The sequence below is a fragment of the Neophocaena asiaeorientalis genome, unplaced genomic scaffold (assembly GCF_003031525.2).
Source record: "Neophocaena asiaeorientalis asiaeorientalis breed wild unplaced genomic scaffold, Neophocaena_asiaeorientalis_V1.1 scaffold333, whole genome shotgun sequence".
Lineage (NCBI taxonomy): Eukaryota > Metazoa > Chordata > Mammalia > Artiodactyla > Phocoenidae > Neophocaena > Neophocaena asiaeorientalis.
In genome coordinates, this window is record NW_020173119.1 from 487,485 (window position 1) to 500,889 (window position 13,405).

General features: G+C 41.6%; 1 protein-coding gene across 2 annotated transcripts in view; it reads right to left on the bottom strand.

The window, feature by feature from the left end:
* The window catches only part of HDAC8 (histone deacetylase 8), a 162,607-nt gene that overhangs the window by 8,862 nt on the left and 140,340 nt on the right, over window positions 1-13,405 (bottom strand). The gene's annotated exons all lie outside the window — the stretch shown is intronic.

Below are 13,405 nucleotides of genomic sequence, written 5' to 3' on the forward strand. Positions count from 1 at the left end.
TTATGTGAATTCAGAATGACCCAGTGCAAGACCATAGGTGCCGGTTAGTGCCATGAAAATGTCATCTCGGTAAATCAAGATGCTGTACTCATGCAATTCTGTCTGTTGGAAACCTTGGCGGGGTATAAAAGTGATCCTTTGGAAAGTTGAATCGATAAACCTATATGTGGAAAGTGACGGCAGAGCAGAACATCATCACCTCCAAAGCGGAGAGGCCTCCCAGAACTTGTTTTCCAGCTCATGGGGGATATGTGCACCTATGAAAATAAAGGATCACCGCCTCAGCCTGTTTTAGAGATGTGAATAAAAATCTTGGCTGGGGACCGCCTCCTCTCCGGTTGACTGATTTTCCAATTGATTTGTATTTATTAGCTAATGAAATTAAAGTTGTAAAAATGATAACAGAAACATAATAAATCTCTCCCACAACTGGCTGTTTCTATGTCACTATGGTGCATTCCTCACTTTGATTACTTCAAAGTCTATTATTTTGTTCTCAATTATTCTGTTTTTCTGGCACTGGAGAAAATCAATTTGTTTTATTTTCTCTTATTCATGCACTCAATTATGCTCTTTGGGCACATTTAATCACTTTGATGTTTTCATTTTATGGCCCGTCTCTAGGCACTTCAGCTGCATTGCTGCCAACGGGCAAGCAGGACTAATTTGCATGTCACAATAGACTTGAAATTCTAACTCAATTTAGAAATCTTTATGAAATCTCCCTCCAAAATATGCTTGGAGCTTCAAAGAGGGAGAAGGATGTGGGTAAACCAGGAGCCTATAAAGATGCTTTCCTTTCTCAAACACTGAGAGCTCTTTGGTGACCTGACTGTAGCTTGGGGATGTCCCTGTCCAGGTACAGCAGAGCAGTCCATGGGATGGGATGTCTGCAGAGTTTCCTCTGGAATTCTGTGGTGAGAATCTTGCAAAGGCTGTCCCTTGGCAGCAAGGCTAGGGAGGTTGGGCCTGCTTACTTTGGCATACACTGCCCCTCAGCACTGCTGGATTTGGCGGCAGTGCTAAAGACAGCACCTGAATCTTAGTTGGTTAACGTGCCTCCGGGTAGATGGAGACAATTGTCAACAGTTAGTCATTCCAGAACCCTGAGTGGTTTACCTTATTTTCTCTAATAAGTTCCAACACCCCTTTTGCCCCTTGATTATTTTAGAGCTAAAGGCTGGAGAGGACTAAAGTGATATAATTGCTTTAGGCATAAACTTTGGACAAACAGGAAAAAAAAGCTTAATTAAACACATTAGAGGCCTCCAACTATTCTTCAAAAGTTTTTGGTTTGTTGCATACAACAACCATCAGCTCTACCTGGCAGAAAGAAAATTCTGTATTTCTTCTTCTGAACTTTGGGTATGATCTTCAGTTTCCCATGTGGAATCCCAGCTCCCTCCCTTACTTGCTGTGCGACCCTGTACAAGCTAATCAACCTCCCTAAGTTCTTTCCTATGTTAAATGGGGCTAATAATTTTATCTACTTCAGGGATAGGTTTGTTTCCTAAACTTCAGTACTGTTAAGAATTTCACCATGTTCACATATCACTTATGTGGAAACCTCTCTTACACTGTTAAAAAAAAAACTTAAATTCATCCTAAGCAAGGTGTCTGTGAAATCAAAGTGTTTGATGTGGTAGTTATATTGATATTTCTTTTTTTTTTTTTTTCTTTTTTGCAGTACGCAGGCCTCTCACTGTTGTGGCCTCTCCTGTTGCGGAGCACAGGCTCCGGACGCGCAGGCTCAGCGGCCATGGCTCACGGGCCCAGCCACTCCGCGGCATGTGGGATCTTCCCGGACCGGGGCACGAACCCACATCCCCTGCATCGGCAGGCGGACTCTCAACCACTGCGCCACCAGGGAAGCCCCAATATTTCTTTTTAATACACATTAAAACATACATACATGAAATACACCAAATTCATTCCTGCTTAAGAAGCTTTGATCCTGCTCTCCCCTTCATCTAGAATGTTCTTCATCCCAATTTTTGCAAAACTCCTCCCCTTACTGCATTAAACTCTATTCCCAAATGTCACCTCCTCAGGGAGGCCTTTACTGGCTATCGTATCTAAAATAGCACTCTTTCCAAATTTATCAGTAACCAACCACTAAATATTTATTTATTTGCTCACTGTCTATCTCCCCCATTAGAATGTAAGCTCTGTGATGGGCAAGGCCTTCACCTGTCCTCTTTACATCTCTATCATGTAGAATAGTGCCTAGCACATATTAATACCAATTACATGTTTGCTGAATGAATGAAACATAAAAATTAAAAATCAGCCTAGTGGTAGCCAGGCTTCCCTTCTACCCCATGAGGGTGGTGTCAGAAAAGGAAGAGTGAAAAACCACGACTTTCATCCCTGCTCAATGGCAAGGAGGCCCACCCACCACTGTGTCAGTGGAGGCCACATGGGGAGCAGTAACAAGGTGCCACTGCCATCCCTGGCCAGGGTGGTACCTTGAGGTCGAGTGAGGAGCCTGAATTTCCACCCCTGCCCAGTAGTAATGAAGTGCCCCTCCTCCCCCCAGACTGTCAATGACAGCTGAGTGGGGAACCTAGACTTTTACCCCCACCTGGAGGTAATGGCGTGGTGCTTCCCTTCCCTGCCAGCATGGTGTCAGAGGAAGCCTGCTGAAACAAGATTTAAATAAGGTGAAGGATTTCATAAAAATATCTAAAGTGTTCAGGATATAATAGAAAATCACTCATACCAACAACCGAAAACTCTTAACTTGAATGAGGGAAAGGCAAACAAGAGAGGCCAACATAGAATGACAGCAATGTTGGAAATATCCGACAAGTAGTTTAAATCAGGCATCATAAAAACACTTCAACAGGCAATTATAAACATGTTTGAAACAAATGAAAAAAAATGTCTCAGCAAGGAAATAGAAGAAATAAAGAAAAACTAAATGGAGATTTTAGAACTGAAAAATTCAATAAGTGAAATAAAAAAAACTCAACAGATGGGCTCAACAGCAGAACAGAGAGGGCAGAGGAAGAATCAGTAAACTGGAATATATAGAACAATAGAAATTACCTAATTTGAACAAAAGACAAAAAATAGTAAAAAAAAATGAGCAGAACCTCAGGGATCACATGGGACTATGATAAAAGATCTAACAGTCATGTCACCAAGGTCCCAGAGGAAGAGGAGAAGAAGGTGGGACTGCAAGAGTATTTGAAGAAATAATGGCTAAAGATTTCCCAAATTTGGCAAAAGATAGAACCCTACAGATTAAAGAAGCTGACTGAATTCCAAACTGCCTAAACTCAAAGATCCAAACCAAGATCTATCATAATCAAATCCCTGAAAACTAAAGTAAAAGAGAAAATCTGGAAAGCTGAAAAACAAAAACAAAGGCTTACCTATAAGGGAAACATAATTCAAATGACAGTGGTTTTCTCATCAAAAACCATGGAGGCCAGAAGGAGGTGGTTCAGCATTTTTCAGGTGCTGAAAGAAAATAAATGTCAACCCAGAATTCTACATCCAGTGAAAATGTCCTTCAGGAATGAAGGGGAAATGAAAATATTCTCAGAGGAAGGCAAACTAAGAGAATTTGTTGCTACTAGACCCACCCTAAATGACTAGCTAAAGGAAGTTTTTGACATGGAAAGGAAATGATGAAAGAAGAAATACTGGGACTTCCCAGGTGGTGCAGTGGTTAAGAAGCTGCCTGCCAATGCAGGGGACACGGGTTTGATTCCTGCTCCGAGAAGATCCCACATGCTGTGGAGCAACTAAATGCATGCACCGCAACTACTGAGCCTGTGCTCTAGAGCCTGCGAGCAACTACTGAGCCTGTGAGCCACAACTACTGAAGCCCAAGAGCCTAGAGCCCATGCTCTGCAACAAGAGAAGCCACCGCAATGAGAAGCCCACACACCGCAACGAAGAGTAGCCCCCACTTGCTACAACTAGAGAAAGCCCGCGCGCAGCAACAAAGACCCAATGCAGCCAAAAATAAATAAATAAATACATAAAATTAAGAAAAAAAAGAAATCTTGAAGGAAGGAAGAAGGAACTATGCAAAGGGTAAAAATATGGGTAAATATCATAGATTTTTCTCCTCCTCTTTTCTAAATTATGTTTTATGATTGAAGGAAAAATTAGAACATTCTCTGATGTAGTTCTGAATATATATAGAGGAAATATCACTAGATTATATAATAACACAATTAGATTACAAATGGGGGAGGGGAAAGGGACTTAAAAGTAGGTAAGGTTTCTACACTTCACTCAAACTGGTAAAATGGCAATACCAGTAGACTGTGATATGCTACGTATGTATAATATATACCCAGAGCAACGACTCAAAAGCCTATACAAACATATACGGTCAAAATTACTGCAGATAAATCAAAATGGAATTTGAACAAAGGTATAAGTCGCCAACAGTAAAGGTAAAGAAAACAGAGAAACAAAGAATAGAGGGAACAAAGAGAAAACACAAAATAAAATGGCAGATTTAATCCCTAATATCAAAATTGCATTGAATATAAATGATCTAAATACACCAATTAAAAGACAAAGATTGGCAGAGTGGCTAAAAAAATGATCCAATTACATGCTGTCTACAAGAAACTCACTTCAAATATAAGTAGGTTGAGAGTAAAAGGATAGAATAATATATGCCATGAAGCATTAGTAAAAAAAGGAGGAGTGGCTATGTTGATATTAGATAAAGTAGACCTCAGAACAACAAAAAAATTACCATGGACAAAGAAGGACATTACATAATGGTAAAAGGGTCAATCTACCAGGAAGACACAGCAATCCTAAATGTGCATGCACCAAACAACAGAGCATTAGAGTACCTGAAGCAAAACCTGATACAGCTATAAGGAAAAATAGATAGATCCACAATTAGAATTAGAGAATTTAACATCACTCTCTTAGAAATTGATAACAGAACAACTAGACAGAAAATTAGCAAGGATATAGAATAACTCAACAATACTACCAACCAACAGGATCTCAGTGACATTGATCAAATAATCCACCAAACAACAGCAGAATATATTACATTCTTTTCAAGCACTCACAGAACACATGCCAAGATAGACCATACACTGAGTCATAAAACAAGCCTCAACAAATTGAAAATATTTGAAATTATACAGAACATGTTTTCTGACCACAGTGGTATCAAAGTAGAAATAAAAAAAAAACCTCCTGAAAAAAACCCTTCAGGTCCAGATGGTCTCATTGGAGAATTCTACTAAAGATGAGAATTAACATCAATTCTATACTCTCTCTTGCAGAAAACAGAAGAGGAGGTAACACTTCTGAACTCATTTTTATAGGGCTAGTATTGCCCTGATACTGAAAGCAAATGATGGTGTCACAAAAAAGAAAACTACAGACTAATATCCCTTATGAATATAGATGTAAAGTCCTCAACAAAATATTAGCAAATAGAAGTCTTAGCAGTGAATTCTTAGAATTAGCAAACAGTTCCTAGATGGTTTTTAACAAGAATAGCAAATACATATATATATATATATATATATATATATATATACACCATGAACAAGTGGGGTTTATCCCAGGTATACAAAGCTGGTTCAGTATTTGAAAATCAATCAATGTAACCTACCATATTAAAAGGCTAAAAAGAAAAATTACATATATACTGGTATTAGCGTCAACTGATGCAAAAACAGCATTAAATAAAATTCAGCATCGATTTATGACATAAATTCTCAGAATATATAGGAATATAGCAGGGTACTGACTCAACTTTTAAGGAAAATCTACAAAACCTATAGCTAACATCATGCTTAATGGTAAAAGACAATGTTTTCCCTCTAAGTTCTGGAACAAGGCAAGGATGTCTGTCCTCACTGCTCTTATTCAACATAATACTGGAAGTCTAATCCAGTGTAATAAGGCAAGAAAAGGAAACAAAAAGCATATAGATCAGACAGGAAGAAATAAAACTGTCTCTATTTGCAGATGGTGATCTATGTAGAGAATCTTAAGGAGTCTACAAGAAAACAGCCAGAAATAATAAATGAGTTCAGGAAGGTCACAAGATACAAGAACAATATACAAAAATTGTATTTCTATATACTAGCAATGAACACATGGAAACCAAAATGAAAAACATAATAAATCAATAAAAGAAAAACTTAGGTATAAAACCTGTTAAGGATGTGTATGCTGGAAATGACAAAATGCTAATGAAGGAAATCAAAGAAGATCTAAATAAATGGAGAGACATACCATGTTCATGGATTGGAATTCTCTCTAAATTGATATATAGGTTAAACACAATTTCTAACAAAATCACATCAAGGTTTTTTTTTTTAAAGATATAGACAAGGTTGTTCTAAAGGTTATATGGAAAGGCAAAGAAACTAGTATAGCTAAAACAAGTTTGAAAAAGGAAGGGGAATCACTCTACCTGATTTATTATATAGCTACTACAGTAATCAAGACAGGAATAGGTACATAGATCAATGGCACAGAAGAGAAAACCCAGAAAAAAGACTGAGACAGTTGCCTTGGAGTGAATGACAGTTTTGGAAAGGGAGGTGGTCCTAGGGAGCTATCTGGATTTTCAGCCCTTCTACTAGATTGAAGAGGCTTTACATCATGACATGCTTTTCAAGACAAATGGAAGCACCCTAGAATTACTAGAGGTACCTAAGAAAGGAATCAGTACCTCAAACATGTAAAATAGTCCATCTCCAGTCCCTTATTTTTCCAGCTATGTGCAGGTACAGTGACCAGATTTTGTAAACCAAAAACTGGGACATAAGGTCTGATAAAAGATTATTGTCTTAAAAAGCTCCAACATGTATTTCTTTTTTTCTGACTATAAAAGCAATACACGTTTATGCAAGAAATTTTGAAAAATACAGAAAAAGAATACAGAACAAGTAAAAAATTACCCATAATTTCAATCTTACCATCAAAGATAACTACTGTTAGCACTTTTGGTATATTTCCTTCTAGTGTTTTTCTATGCATATCCACACACTCACACACACATTATGTATATTTACAAAATTGAGACTATATGGTATTAAATCATTTCATATCTTTTTTCACTTAAGATTGTTACCATGAGCATTATTCTCTTGTCATCAAATTATCTTTAAAAATTTATTTTTAATTGGCTGCAACAAATTCTTCCATGTAGTTATACTGATATTGTATCACACCTCAAACTCAATGTATTGAAAGAGAACACATCAAGTATATGTTTCTGTAAAACTATCCCCCACCCTCAATGGCTCCCCATCCCAGTTGGTATCCAGGCTGGAAACCTCAGAGTCATCTTTACTCCTTCCTTTCTCCTTGATCCCCTATAAATGACATACCTCTAAGTGCTGTTGATACTCTCTTCTTAACAGCTCTCAGCCATTCGGGAGGAATACGATAGGGAGTAGCCTACCACCACTGTTCTGGTCCAGGTCTTTGCAGGCTCACCCTTGGAATACCACCATGATCCATCCAAACATCACTGCATCATGTCATGTCCTAATTCCAGAACCTAGAATGGCTCCCAATTTATTGTATCTGATATGGACAATTCAGCCTGAAATTCAAGGAAACCTGCCAACTGCCCCGGGCTCCCACCTATCCAAGTTTCCGTTGCATATGAGCACTTCCCTATTCTATCTATTCAAAACATCCCAGCCTTCTGAAAGCACTCTCCTTCTCTTCTCACTTCTCTTCTTCTTCTACCTTGCACCAGCCCTTATTATGTCCTGATCTAAGGGGGTTAGTTTTGTCTCCTCACCTAGACTTCTCAGCTGTTTTTTAGAAGCAGGGTTCATGTCTTAAACTTCTCTTATATCTCCCATGACACCAAGCACACGGGAAGTTCCAAAAAAATATTCATTGATTGATTTAGCTGGGCTTTAAAGTGGAGACACAATGATACTTCTTAAAATTGACCTCATTCAGAACCTCACTTTGGGAGACATTGCAAGGTGGGAAGGGTTTACTAGGGGCGATTGGAAAGAGCGGACAGGGATGATGAGTAGGCTTGACTGAGCAATAGTGCCAAGAAGAGGAGGGGCACCAGGCCTAGATTCAAATCCTGATGTCACCACTTACTTGTTACGTGACTGTGGGCATGTTACATTAGCTCTGCGGGCACCAGTTTCCTACCTCATGAGGTGATAGTGAGGATGAAATGAGATCAAGTATGTAAAGAATCCAGCATGGTGACCCACAGTAGGCTTTCAATAATGGGAGTTCCCACCTCCTGGATTTAGGTAGGTATTTCAAGTCTTCAAAAGTAACCTGCCAAGGGTTTTCATCGTTTGTTAAAAGCCGCCGTCAAAGTTACTAGAACTTTGGGGAGCAGCCTTCATTTTAATTTTAGAATTTATAAAATTTTCAGCATGATATGTTTACAACTTTTTTGCTTAACAATGACAGCAACAACAATAACCAACCTTTCCAATTCTTACACACTTTAGTGAAGCAAGCGAGGCTCCTGGAAGAGACCACAGGGGGCTGAAGAGGGCTGAAGAAAGGATAGGGGATGGCAAAGGGAGATAAGGGATGGACATCACAGAGATCCTCACCTGAAGTCATGCAAATTGGCTCAGAGTAGCCTCCACAATCCTGCTCCAAAGTCCTTCCAAGAAGCCCTAAAGCAAATGGTCAGTCTGTCTTGGGACCAACCCTGACCTTCAATTTACCCTCATGGCTTCTCAGGAAGCAAGAGAAGGTGTGGAAGTAAGCCGAGTTTCCATGGCGTAGAGTCCCACAGGGCAGGAGCACTGCTTCAAGCTGGGGGCTCCAGCAGGCCTTGGACGTGCCCAGACCTGATGCCCCAATTGCTAGTCCCTAGAAGAATGTCAATCCCAGACTTCAGGCTGCTAGAGGAGGTGCTGCTTACATTCAGCACAGTGGTTCTCCAAAGAATATTACCGGTAGATGTGCAAAGGGTCTCAGCTTGGGGCTGTGGAACTGTAAATAGACTGGGCCTGGTGACCACAGCACACTTCAGGCAGCAGGAGTCACGTGGTCTGGCTTCTTCCACCTTCTGTCCTTCTCTTTTACTTCTCTACTCATCTCAAAATGGAGTGGAAGTTTCAATTACAGTATGGTGGGGTGAGAGGGGCATGGCTAAAAGACCTAGGTCAGGGACCAGAATTTCAAATGTTGTCCATGGCTGATTTCCTCCCATTTCCAGAGAGACATCAGATTTCAGGTGCTTTGGATCAGCCACAAGGAAGGAGCTGGGTGTGTAGTACAAGGTGGGAGGGGTTTACCAGGGGTGACTGGAAAAAGCAGATGATGAGTAGCCTTGATAGGGCAACACTGCAAAGAGAGGAGGGGCACTGGAAAGGCCAAACAGCCTGACTCCAAAGTCTCAATTCAGACAGACCCGGGTTCAAATGTCTGCTCCACCACCTATTAGCACAGTGTGGTGCTTAGTAATTCCTTGCTGAATGACTGAATAAAGGTGACCTTGGCCAAGTCATTTATCCTCTCTGAGACTCTCTGAATTCCTCATCTGTAAGATAAATAGTAGCTATTACTCTTATTATTTCTCCTGTGGTGTCTCTCCCCACACCCATATCAGTTTGCTGGCCCATCTCCCCAACCCAGCACCACAGAGGCTGCCATACTAAGCCTCCTTCATTAAGGGTCAGAAAGGGCAGATGGGCACAAGGCCTGCTCTTTCCTCTTGTGTCCTCCCCCCACCTCCTCCTCTCCTCCTGCTTCTTTCCTCCTGGTCCCATTTGTTTACTTTTCTAACTTAGGCAAACTTGGGGTAGAATCTGGGAACACAGAGCCAAGTGTAGAAACCTCCAGTTACAACTGCAACACATACTCACATATATACAACTCACCTTCCCCTCCCCCTCCCCCACCAGGTCGGGCCTGGGCTGCAACATGAAGCTTTTGGCCCCCTAGGGACTTTTATTTGATTCAAATGTCATCAGTACCAGGGATTAGAAAACCTCTACCCCTGTTTCCCCATGCAGAGCTAGGCAGGCTCAGGGAGCTAGCTGCCTCTGGGGATTGATCACATCAGCACTGTTCCAACTCTGGAAGGTTCACTGTGAGCCAACTCCTCTGGAGTACGTCAACCAGAGAGGAAAGACAAACAAGTTTGAGCACATGAAGATGGTGTGAGGGTGATTTTACAGTAGTGGTCATGAGCTAGGCTGAGCGATCCACTCTGTAACCCACACTTCCTTGTGAACAATGACACATATCTTCAAGATTCATTGGCACGAGAAGAACGATTTGTGGGAGCAACACACAGCTTTTCTCTGTATAAAGCTAACAGCTTGAATGGACTCTCCATAGTTTTATTTTTGTCGTTTTTCTCTCTTAGAAAGTCTAATGGGCAGTAAAGATGGGATAAGGTGAGGTCCAAATCTGCCTGTGCCTCCAGTCATCCTGTGGCATATGGAATGCATCTCTATACGATGAACCTCCTCAGGTTTCATCTCCAATAGGTTAAAAATCCCACCTTTTGTGCTTCTAAGGGATGTGAGAACGAGAGAAAGCCCAAGCTCAAAGGTTAAACAAATTCAACCAGATATGCTGGTGAACCTCCTTCCCACAGAGTGGAGCTTAATCCATCCACTCCCTCATTGCCATCCACCTCCCCCAAATAATCCTTGCCTCTGCCCCACTACCTTTGTGTTTAATGGGGGGTGGGAATGAGTGGGGGGAGGGAGGCACTGAGAGAAATGGCCAGCCTCACAGAGGTTTTATATGCAAGAACAAATGATAGTCTTGTAGGCAGGTTCAGGAAAATCTTTCAGAATGCAGAAAATTCAGCAGCCTTTCCACACTGACCATTGTCATGGCAACACACTATCTGATGGCAGCATGCGTCACCAGGCTGGAGGGGCACGGTCTCAGTATAGCAGGTTAGCCTGGCCATTTTTAGCAACATTTGGACTTCTTTCTAGCCTCATTTCTTCTAGGTTCAACTGAATTTCTTTTCGCTTCTGGACTTATGTGCTCTGCTCATTTGCATGGCTAGAACACAAGACTTTATCAATATGAAAGGGATGGCTAAATGGAAAAATCTGAAGATCCCTAGTATTCTATAGCCATTCTACTTGCTGTCCTGGCTCCCCACCCACTCTCAGCCATCTAGTTTCTTTTCTTCTCCTCATCAATTCTTTCCTATACACAGCATTACCTCCCCCGTGCCCCCCCAACTGTGACTCATCTACCAACTCCTGCACTCTCATCATCTTCTTTTTATTGTTTTTCTATTTTCTCATTTTAATGTACAGCATCCTAGAATCTTAGGATTGGAAGGAACATTGATAATAACCTAGTATAATCACCCTCCTCCAAATGCAGGAGGCTGTCTACGATATGACAGTCAAGTGACTGCCTTGTCTCTATTTGTATGTCTCCAGCAATAGAGACCTCATTCCTTTCTGGGCAGTCTGTTCCACTTTGGACAGCTCTAATCGTTAGAAAATTCTTCTTCCTCTTGAATGAAAATCTGCCTTTTAATAATATCTACACATGGATCCTAGATCTGTGCCCTGTGACCACGTAGACTCTGTCTATGCCCTCTGCTCTGTGACAGCCTCTCAGAGATATAGGACCACATCCCCTTGGGTCTTCTTTTCTCCAAAAGCCCAGCTCCTCCAACAAGATCTCTTGGAGCCTGGGCTCCAGTCCTCTCCCCAACCTAACTGACCTCCTGGAGCATATGCTCCTATTTGTCTCCAGTTCTTTTAAAGTGAGGTCGATACTGCATTAGCATCTCTGGAGGCCACCTTGCCCTGGTGACTCACACTGACGAAACTCCCTAACTCTCTTGCAGACAAAATGCTGCAAAGCCATGTTTCCCATCTTGTGTGTGTCCAGTTGCTTTTGAGGACCCAATTCCTAGTCCATATATTTTCTCCCAGTTTAATTTCATGGCGTCGCAGCCAGAATATTGCTTTAACCTATTAGGATCTTTTAAAAAATCTTGACTTCCATGTAACTTACATATCCTCTAAGACTTTCTATTATTATTATTACTATTTTTTAACCAACCCTCAAACTAATCCTTTATTTCAAGTCCTTTCAAAATTTATTCTTCTTTTGGGTTTCTTAACCTTTCCTAGTTCTCTTCCCTTTGAATTACCTTCCTTACATCTTCTCTCGCTTGTCATTTCCATTTCCTCAATAGCAAGATGTCACCAGTCTCTGGAGATAAGTGCTTGTGTGTGTGCGCAGGAAAGCATGAGGGCGTACAGATATCTGCACATACCTAGGTTTGAGCAAGTAGCTGCAGAGCCTTGTTTAGTTTCTCTGTTTCTATTGCTTTGTCTGGGCTCTACCAGGATTTAGAGACTGGATGAGGGGAAAATGGCAAGGTAGAAGGAAAAGGGGTAAGAGAAGTTGGTCCAGGATCTGAGAAGGGCAGTAGGAAACTAGGGTGGGAGCACGAGTGTTAATCGGGGCTGCAGTGCAGTGAGAAGGGCTGAAGAAGGGCCAGGAAAAGAAGGATTTTAAAGGCCTTAAAAAGGTTGGAGGAGGGAGGAGGATTTGGTTAGGAAGTGAGGACTTCTGAGGCTGGTAGCCATTGAGAGGCCAGAGGGAGGTGGCTTGAAACTACAGGGTCAAGGAAAGGCTGAGGGATATGGGACACCTGAGAGGGGCAATAAGCATTGCTATGAGCACAACCTTATGAGTCTATGACTCTTGAGCTTAGAAACTTTTCTCTGGTCAAAGGAGCCAGGGACGTGGAATCCCTGTGTATGGACTCAGCTGTTGTCACAGACTTGGCTGCACTAGAGGACGGGGCCTTAATATCACCATCGGCAAAGACGCCCAGGATACAATGTGTTCCCTCAGACTAACTCTGACACAGAATAGGCCCCCCTTCATGCTAGATTCTATTCCAATGAGGGAGTCAAAGTTAGGAGAACTGGTGCTATCTTGGTTGTTAGATGAATAAACATGGGAATTTCACTCTCCAGGATAGGCAATGTGATACCTTTGGCCTCTTAACTTTGCAAATAATTAGGATCCAAAAAAATATGCACATGTACACACATTCAATTAAACAGGAATATGGGTGCCAAAACGACTTTTAAAAAATGGTAGGGGCTTCCCTGGTGGCGCAGTGGTTGAGAGTCCGTCTGCCAATGCAGGGGACATGGGTTCGATCCCTGGTCCGGGAAGATCCCACATGCTGTGGAGCAACTAGGCCCGTGAGCCACAATTACTGAGCCTGCATGCCGCAATTACTGAGGCCCGTGTGCCTAGAGCCTGTGCTCCACAATGAGAGAGCCCACCACAGTGAGAAGCCCACGCACTGCAAGGAAGAGTAGCCCCCCGCTCACTGCAACTAGAGAAGGCGCGCGCGCAGCAACGAAGACCCAACACGGCCAAAATAAATAAATAAATAAAATAAATTTATTTTAAACAAAAAAAGGCA